The following is an 8,903-nucleotide window of genomic DNA, read 5'->3' as shown; positions in this document are numbered from 1 at the left end:
GTGAGCAACCATTGGGTGCTGGGAACCCAGGTCCCCCTCTGAGCCATCTCTCCAATCCGGGTGAGTGAGTGAGTGAGTGAGTAACAGGCTCTCACTGTGTAACTCTGGCTGGCCTGAAACCTGCTATATAGATGGAGCTGGCCTCGAACTCACAGAATGCTTCTTGCCTCTACCCCGCCCCCCACCACACCTACGAGTGCTGGGATTAAAGGCTTGTGCCACCACATTCAGCGCCCTGTTTTGTTTTGTTTTGTTTTGTTTTGTTTTGTTTATTAGAGAGAGTAGATACTGCTTAGCAAAGTGTCCCATTTATGGCCTTGGAAAAAAAGGAAATGTTTACACATACCGGTCTCCAGGTCTTTGTGGTCTGTTGAAAATGCTAACTGCCTGTTGGCCCTCCCCGCCCCTTTAGGTCTGAGGTTGAGCTTGGCAGGGGTACAGTGTGGCTGGCTTCCTCTCTGTTTTGATCCCCAAGAGTGCACAATTCTTAGATTCAGAAGAAGAGGGCAGTGGGTGGAACAGTGCACCAGCAACATCCCCAGTCTCAAAGCTGTGACAGCCCTCCCTAGGCCCAGGTGCACTAAATTTCGGAGGCTACAAGGTGGCAGCGTCACATAAAATCAAAGGCAGTGTTCTCAGTAAAACCGTGCAAACAGAAGAGGCTCCCCGAACACATGAGGATCCTGACCACCGGCCTCTGGCTGGACAGAATGTTCCAGTGGCAATGCAGCAGGGAAAAGCCTGGCTTTGTGTTGTAGAGAGGAGGAAAATTCCTACAGCAGTTAGGCACAGCTCACTCGGAACTAGGGTATCGACTGCCACCTAGCGGTTAACTCGCGGAAGACGGACTATTTCCACCAAAGCAAGCCCTGAAGTTTCTGTTCGCATTTCAACACCTCCTGGGAGGCCAGGCTCCCGAGTCTCAGGGCAAACCACTAAATGCTAGTGTCTTAGTAGTGCAGTCCTAGCACTCTCCTACAGCGCTAACTGCTAGTGATAAATGCAGCGCGAGGAAGCTCCCCCGAGACTGTGGAGGATGCTTGTTTGTTTTAACTTCTAAAACTATTGTGTCATTATATTTTTATATGAATGGGTGTTTTGCCGGCATGCATGTGTACCAGATGTGTGCCTGGTACCCACAGAGGTCAGAAAGCGGGCATCTGATCTTTTGAAACTGGAGTTTACAGAAGATTGTGACCTGTTATGTAGGTGCTGGGAATCAACCCAGGCCCTCTGTAAGGGTAGCCAGCGCTCTTAACTGCCGAGCTATCTCTCCAGCTCCTGTGTGTGTGTGTGTGTGTGTGTGTGTGTGTGTGTGTGTGTGTGTGTGTGTGTGTGTGTGTGTTAGAATTGAACCCAAGGCACCTCCCTATCCCCGAGTTGAGAACTCACCCCCTAGAGCTGGTTCTTGACAGCTTATAAAATGCAGAAGGCGGATGGCACTGAACCCAGCCAAAGAACCTGGGTTTTCAGAGCACAACAGCCTTTATCGAACACTGCACTAGCTTCTCAGGCGGCTGCTGGACTCTCTGGCCAGCGGCTTCCACCTCTTGCTTCCTCTTTGTCCTTCGCACGGGCCTCACACCTCCCATGAATGTTGTTGGTCTGGGGTTTACTCAGGGCTTGGCACGTGACGAGCACTGGAGTTGCAGCTTGTTCTTACTGCTGTGGCAGGAGGCACGGCAGTGAGCCAGGGGCTACTAGGTGTGCCAAGAGAGGCTGAGCTCTGAGTCAGCCATCTTTTGTTTGAGTTCACCAGACAAGCCATAGCCACCCTCTGAGGCTCTTGAATGTACAGTGAGCATGTCGGTCGAGACTCTAGAGGGGTTTTCACCTACCCTGCATGCGTAGTAGATCTATGAGGGCAGTGGTTCTCAAGCTGTGGGTCACCATCCCATTTGGGGGCCCACGTACCCGATATCCTGCATATCTGATACTTATATTTTGATTGATAGCAGCAGCAAAGTTACAGTTATAAAGTAGCAACAAAATAACCTTATGGTTGAGGGTCACCACAACATGAGCGACTGTATTAAAGGGCCTCAGCATTAGGAAGGTTGAAAACAGCTGTTCTAGGGAGCCTTAAACGCCAACAAAGGGAGGGAATATAGCTCAGTGGGAGAGCAAGTGCCTGGTACAAATAAGGCCACAGCTTCAATCCCCAGCACCAACCCCCCCGCCCCCCCCCACCTCCACCCCTAATTATCCTCTCACACACTATACCAGCTAAATCAGAGCCTCTGGGACCGGGACCATAGGTGCCAGACTTTGTGAAGCTTCCAAGATAATTTCAAAGTCTATCCTGTTGGGGTCCCGAGGAAGCTGCACAAAGCACTCAGACACCAATTTCGGTCCAGTTATAGATGGTTATTGAACCGCACACCTCAAGGCTGATCACGATCAGGAACACAGAGTAGACTCAAGAGCCCAACTGTGACATGGAGTGTTTCTCAGAGTTAGCTTATAAAGGCAAAAACTGCAATTGGCTCCTATGGGGGGTGTGGGGGTGGATGTTGGAACAGGGTGGTCAGCCCTGATGGAAATCATTTTTGCTAACTAGACAAACAGTTCTAGGCATCCTTGAAAGTGTGCCTGGCAGCTGGAGGCAGCTGTGCTTATGGTTGGGGGATTTCCAGGAACAACAGGGCCATAGAGTTTGTCATTGAGCATAAGCATAGTTTATGGTCAACCTGACCTTATACAGAGATCCTTTTATGTCAGCAACAAGCTGAGATGATGTGGCCTGGAGGGCCTGAAACAAAAATGGCTGTAGTTATGACGAAAGGAGCAGGTGTCAACAGTCCAAGGTTGAGAAGCAGGAGCTGGAATAATCTCTGAAGGTTCTCTATAGTGGATGTAAACATGTTTTTGTTTTGATCCCAAGTGTGGGATGGGAAACAGACTTGTGTAATGGTGTGCAGTGTTTTTCTGCTGAAAATGGACTTGTGAGAGAACAGGTGATGTTTGTCCACTGGAAAAGGAACCACTTGCAGGAGACATGGTCTCTGCTAACTGATAAACACCCTAGTACAGGCTCAGGGCGTTTTGGTCTTGGCTGTTCATCACTCCACTCTGAGACGCTCCAGAGAACACATGAAGGTTCCAGGTTCTGGCTGCTGCTCCGGTTTCCAATCACTTTTGCTGAATTGTTGGTTCACTGTTTAACAGGGCTGCTGGAATCCTGCTGACTACTATGCCAGTGGAATTGCTCCGAGGAACTGGGTCTAAAGAGGTTTACTTCTGCTGTGCCCATTAACCGCTTTTCTCTCCTGTCTAGGCTAGGTGGGTTAAAAGGGAGGTATAAGCACTAAAGATCCCCAAATAAAGTAGGTTTGGAAAAGTTCAAAGCCTACAGTTCTCAAATGATAGAAAAGACAATAAACAATAATCATGTGAATGATTATTAAAGAAGTACAATTGTTTGTAGGTGAAGTCAGGCACGTCACCTACAGCTCTGAGTGTGATGCGTGCGCCAAGTTTCCAATTAGCCTCCGGGTGGGAATTAAAGTAAAAGTATGAGCGTATACATACGTGTGTGTGTGCACACACACATATGTACACTGTGGTGCACATGGGGAGATCAGAGAGCAGCTTTGTGGAGTCTGTTCTCTCCTTTCACTTTTATGATTCCTTAGATCACACTCAGGCAGCCAGGCTTTAAAGGCAAGCGCCTTCCCACACCAAACCATCTCCCAAAAGGTAGGAATTTTACAGAAAACATAGATGTTTTTTCCTTTGCTAGGTACTCTGTCTCTAAGTGTGGAAGATCTCAGTGTTCAGGCCTCTCTGACACCCAGAATGGAGAGTCTATTAGTCTCACATGACACTGGAAGAAATTTGTGTTCTGTTTTGTCTTGCTTGCTTGGTGTCAAACGTCGAGAACCTAAAACTTACAAATGTATGAAATATTTCTGTGAACTTAGAGAGGAACTGTAAGTCTATTTCAGAACAAGTATTTCTAGTTAAACTTCAGCTTCTAGTTAAAACTCGCATGGTATTGTTCGTTGGTTTTCTCCCTGTCATTTGAGACCCTTCAGAGATTATTCCGTCTACTGTTTCTCAACCTTGGATTGCTTTGAGGTCATGTGGGAAGCTTCAAAAAGGGGCACCTAAGGTCCTGGTCCCAGAGGCTCTCATTTTGCATGCATGGGATGTGAGAGAATAATTAGTTTTTTGGCTTTTCGGTGCTGGAAATTGAAGCTATGGTCTTACGGCACCTTCTCTCCCACTGAGCTGATTTCCCTCCCTTCATGACCTTCCTAATGCTATAACCCTTTAATGTGGTTCCTTATGTTGTGGTGACCCCCCCCCAGCCATAAAATTATTTTGTTATTACTTCATAACTGTAATTTCCATAAATGAGCAACAACTGATAAATTTTTAATATTGTTTTGTTGTTGTTTTTGGCTTTTTTAAAAGATTGTGTGTGTGTGTGTGTGTGTGTGTGTGTGTGTGTGTGTGTCTGTCTGTCTGTCTGTCTGTCTGGGTGCATGTAAGTGCAAGGACAGTCAGATGCCAGAAGAGGGTGTTAGCTTCTCTGAAGCTGGTGATACAGGCGATTATGAGATGCCAGTTCAAGGCCAGCCTGGTCTACAAAGTGAGTCCAGGACAGCCAAGGCTACACAGAGAAACATTGTCTCTAGGGGGAAAGAAAAGTGGCCATTGAAAGAATAAGTGTAAGGTGCTGCCACCTTGTGGTAGAATGTGCCACACACAGTCCTACCTACTAAGACTGGCATGAAATCCAGCCCTGGGGCCTGCCACTCTGCCTTTCTACCCTTACTTAGCATCCTATTGTTTCACAAACATAAAATAAAAGGAATTGGTGTCAGCAGCAGGAGAAATACAAGCTATCAAGACACAACAATAATGCTTTGTTTTCCTTCCGTTGTGTGCCTACCCATTTTCAAGTTACTTTCTGAGGGCTGCAATTTTATTTAAAAAACTGTGTGTGTGTGTCTCTGTGTGAGTGTGTGCACTCATGGCACGGCATGTGTGTGGAGGTTAAAGGACAACTTTTTGGAGCCATTTCTCTCCTTTCATGGAGTAAAGGGATCAACTTGGGTCACCAGTTTACTGGTTTTGAGGCAAGCCCTTTATCTGCTGAGCCATCTTGTGAGCCCGGAGGGTTTGTTTTGCTTTGTTTTACCAGGGGCAATACTTATCTCATGGTATTATGCAGTGGTTTTGTTTTGCTTCTTTAAATGCTATGAGTCACACCCAGGGCCTTATAGGCAAGGGGCACCCCAACCCTCATAATGTTCTTATAAAGATAAAAGACATATGTAAATTCTGGGAAATTGTACTCACGTGATGAATGTGGGCAGCGTTCCCTCCCTCCGCACCTGTGCTGTGAACACTCCTGCTGGGTTTCCTAAGCTTTCCCGGTGCTAAGGGTACTGGATGCTTAGTTCCCCTGGGGTCTGCTCACGTCACCTCACGTCCATGATGCCTTCATGCGTTCCCTGATGGGCCACAGGGACCAACTTTCTGGTCTCAGTGTTTCTCACACTTTTCCTTGCTCTTTCCCGCTTCCCAGCCCCCTCCCTTTGCTGCTCCCTTGGCCTGGGAGGCCCCTCACTTATCCACAGTCTACTCCCTGCTTCTACAGACCTCTATTTCAGTGCCTGCTTATCTTCAAAGTGCTCTTGGTGTTCCAAACGACTGCAAAATAGCCCTGACACACAACCCCCCAATCACCTTCTAGCCACTAAAGTAGTCAGTTTATAGAACAAAACACAAAGCCCCCCCCTTCCCTGACCTTAGCGGTGTCTCTTTCCCTGTCCTCCAGAGAGCCCCCCCCCCCCTTTTTCCTGTTATTACTGTGTTTTTCACAACTTTTTGTTTGTTTCTTGAGACAGGTTCTCAGTTCAGCGTCTTGGCTGGCCTTGAACTTGCAGGGATCTCCTCTGCTCCTGCCTCCAGGATTGTTGACGTGTGCCAGCAAGCTTGGCCTCTTTTGTACTCTATTTTAACTTTCTGGTTGTTCTTGTATAAAAGAGCAAAGATGATTGTTGCTGTTGTTTCACTGAAGCTACGAGGTCCTAGCTAGGAATGTCACTCTGAAAGGAGGGTGACTTCCTGACTCTGAAAACAGGAAGATCGATTTGGCTGATGAAAAATATTCAATCTCGGTTAATTAACTAAAGCAGCGTTTCTCAATCTGTGGGTCGAGACCCCTTTGTGATCAAAGGAGCTTTTCACAGGGGTCACCCAAGACCATTGGAAAACACAGATATTTAGCATTATGATTCCCAACCCTGACAAAATAAAAGTTATGAAATAGCAACAAAAGTGGGGGGTCAGCACAACATGAGGGACTGTATTAAAGGGTCGCAGCATCAGGAGGGTCGAGAGCCACTGGACTAAAGGGTTATGTCATAAGCATGCCATACCAGAGATACAGACAAATACAGCTGAGTCTCTCCACAATGTCAGAACTCATTGAATAACAATAAATGCACAGGTTTTTGTTGGTTTTGTTGGCTACAACTTGCCAGGTACAAGCCGGCTACAACTTCCCTTGATAGCTGGCCATCGGCAAACCAAAAATTCTTTTATTCCATTTATTTAGTTAATTTTTGAACCAGAGTCTTGTGTATCCAAAGATGACCTTCAATTTCTGCTATTCCTGCTTCAAGAGCTGGGGTTACAGCTGCACACCACACCTGTAATACTCGATATTAATTACGACTACTAACTCTCAAGCCACACATTAAACATCACGGTAATTGTATCTATAGCTGTGTATACACGTAGGTTATAAAATGGGCTGCACAGGGGTTAGAGGGGCCTCAGCTCACCAAGCGGGCCTCACTAGAAGTGGAGGGGACGACTGATACACGTGGTCACAGGAGTGGTCGGATAAGATCCTCCCCAACCCAGCAGGAGCTCTCTTAGTAGCCAGCATACAAAGCGACAAAGCTGAGCTGCCCAGAGGCAGAACCATGGAGGACAGGCACAGGACTAGGTCCGGACAGATGAACGGGTGAAGGGGACAGACAGCTGTACTAGGGTGGTTGCATCAAGCAGGGGATACCAAGCTGAGGTGAAGTTTGGGGCTGTAAGAGGTCCTGTGCCTGTCAGTCCCTGGATACACCCGCACCAAGCGCTCAGATGACAGTGTGATGGGGCTGTTGCCATTGTGGTGTTAGGTGTCCCCCTTTTTTATAGTCTCCAAGGTGTTCTAGCCTCTGTCAGACTGCTGTGCTGGATAAGTTCTATGCTTGGTAAGTTCTAGAGCCTGGTTTTTCTGACCCGGTTCTAAAGGCTTAAACCTAAGGGCATTGTGTGTGCGCACACCTGTGTGAATATGTGCCCTGTGTGTTCAGGTGCCCTCGGAGGGCAGAAGCGGGTGTGTGAGTCCCCAGAACTGGGGCTATAGGCAGTGTGAACTCTTCACCACTGAGCCATGTCTCCAGCTCTCTGATAGGGCTTTAATATGCCCATGTGCTAATATGTTCACACTTCATTTTATTTATACTTGACATCTCTTAAGAATAAATTATTAAGCCGGGCGTGGTGGCGCACGCCTTTAAGCCCAGTACTCGGGAGGCAGAGGCAGGCAAATCGCTGTGAGTTCGAGGCCAGCCTGGTCTACATAATAGTTCCAGGACAGCCAGAGTTACATAACAGAAAGACTCTGTCCAAAAGAAAAAAATAAAGTTTAAATTATTAGGGGTTAGAACGATGGCTCAGTAGTTAAGCACACTTCCTGTTCTTGCTGAGGGTGTAGGCTTACTTCCTAGCACCCACATGCAAGAGGCTTCCAACCATCCATAACTCCAACTCCAGGGGACCTGTCACCTTACTTGGGTCCCACATGCACATGGTGCACTTACAGGCAGACAAACATTCATATGCATAAAATAAAAATAAATATTTTAAAGAGAGAATTATCGGTCTATGCTTCATGGTTGGTGCTGGACAGGTCTGTGGACAGGAGATACAGGGCTGTTTACATTTCTATTTACACTCAACATGGAGCTAAATAGAGCTTGTAAAATGCAGCCACCGAGGGCAAAGCAAGCCTGAAAGCCACTGGTTTACACAATACGGAGTAACTCAGCCTAATCTTCACTTTATTTTGTCCAATGTCCACTGAATGACAATGTGTGTTACAATGATTTTTAAATCCGTACCAAAGTCCAAAAGACAGATTTTCTATACGGCTCTCACTATCAAAAGTGACTTATTAGCAGAGCAGGAAATGGGTACACTGGATTAATCCTCAATCCAGTTCCAGTAGTGGGCACTGGTGAAAGGGCTACCCTCACAGGACCGGTTTTAAAGCAATCTCTCCAAACAGCAGGGCCTTAACTTACCTTAACCTTTTGCTTACTTAACTTACCTTTTGCTCAAGCCTAGACCAGGCAAGAGAGAGAGCTTCATTTCTCTACACGAATTGTATTTTATGAAGTACTTTTTCTATTGGCACGACAAAAATCTTAGCGTTAAAAGAGAATTTCAGCTGGGCGTGGTGGCACATGCCTTTAATCCCAGTGAAAGAGAGAGCGTAAACGAAAGAGCAGAACCGGAGAAGTGCTTTAACACAGAAGGCAGCGCAAACCAGCCGGTGCCTGCCTCAAGTGCCCTATCTCGAAACTGCTTGCTTTAACACCAGAGCGGAGCCTTCTGAGCTAACACCTCCCTAACAAGCAACCGATACTACAAAAGGCCTATCTGACAAAGTTCTTTTTAAAAACAGATTTAAAGAGAGAAGGAGATTTAGCCTCACCAGAGATAGCGTTACCTAGCAACCGACCAGTCCCATTGGGGAGAACAAAAAAAAAAAAAGCCTTGGGTGGTCTGGGCGTGCTTTTCTGCTTAAAGGCCATTGAGAGGATAAAAGGCCCCAAGGTCGCCCCTGAGACCTTCAATTTGGGGGAATCGGTACGACCCAG

The sequence above is a fragment of the Acomys minous genome (assembly GCF_964271855.1).
Source record: "Acomys minous genome assembly, chromosome: 2".
Lineage (NCBI taxonomy): Eukaryota > Metazoa > Chordata > Mammalia > Rodentia > Muridae > Acomys > Acomys minous.
The sequence above is the reverse complement of the archived record's forward strand: the minus strand, read 5'-3'. Positions refer to the sequence as shown.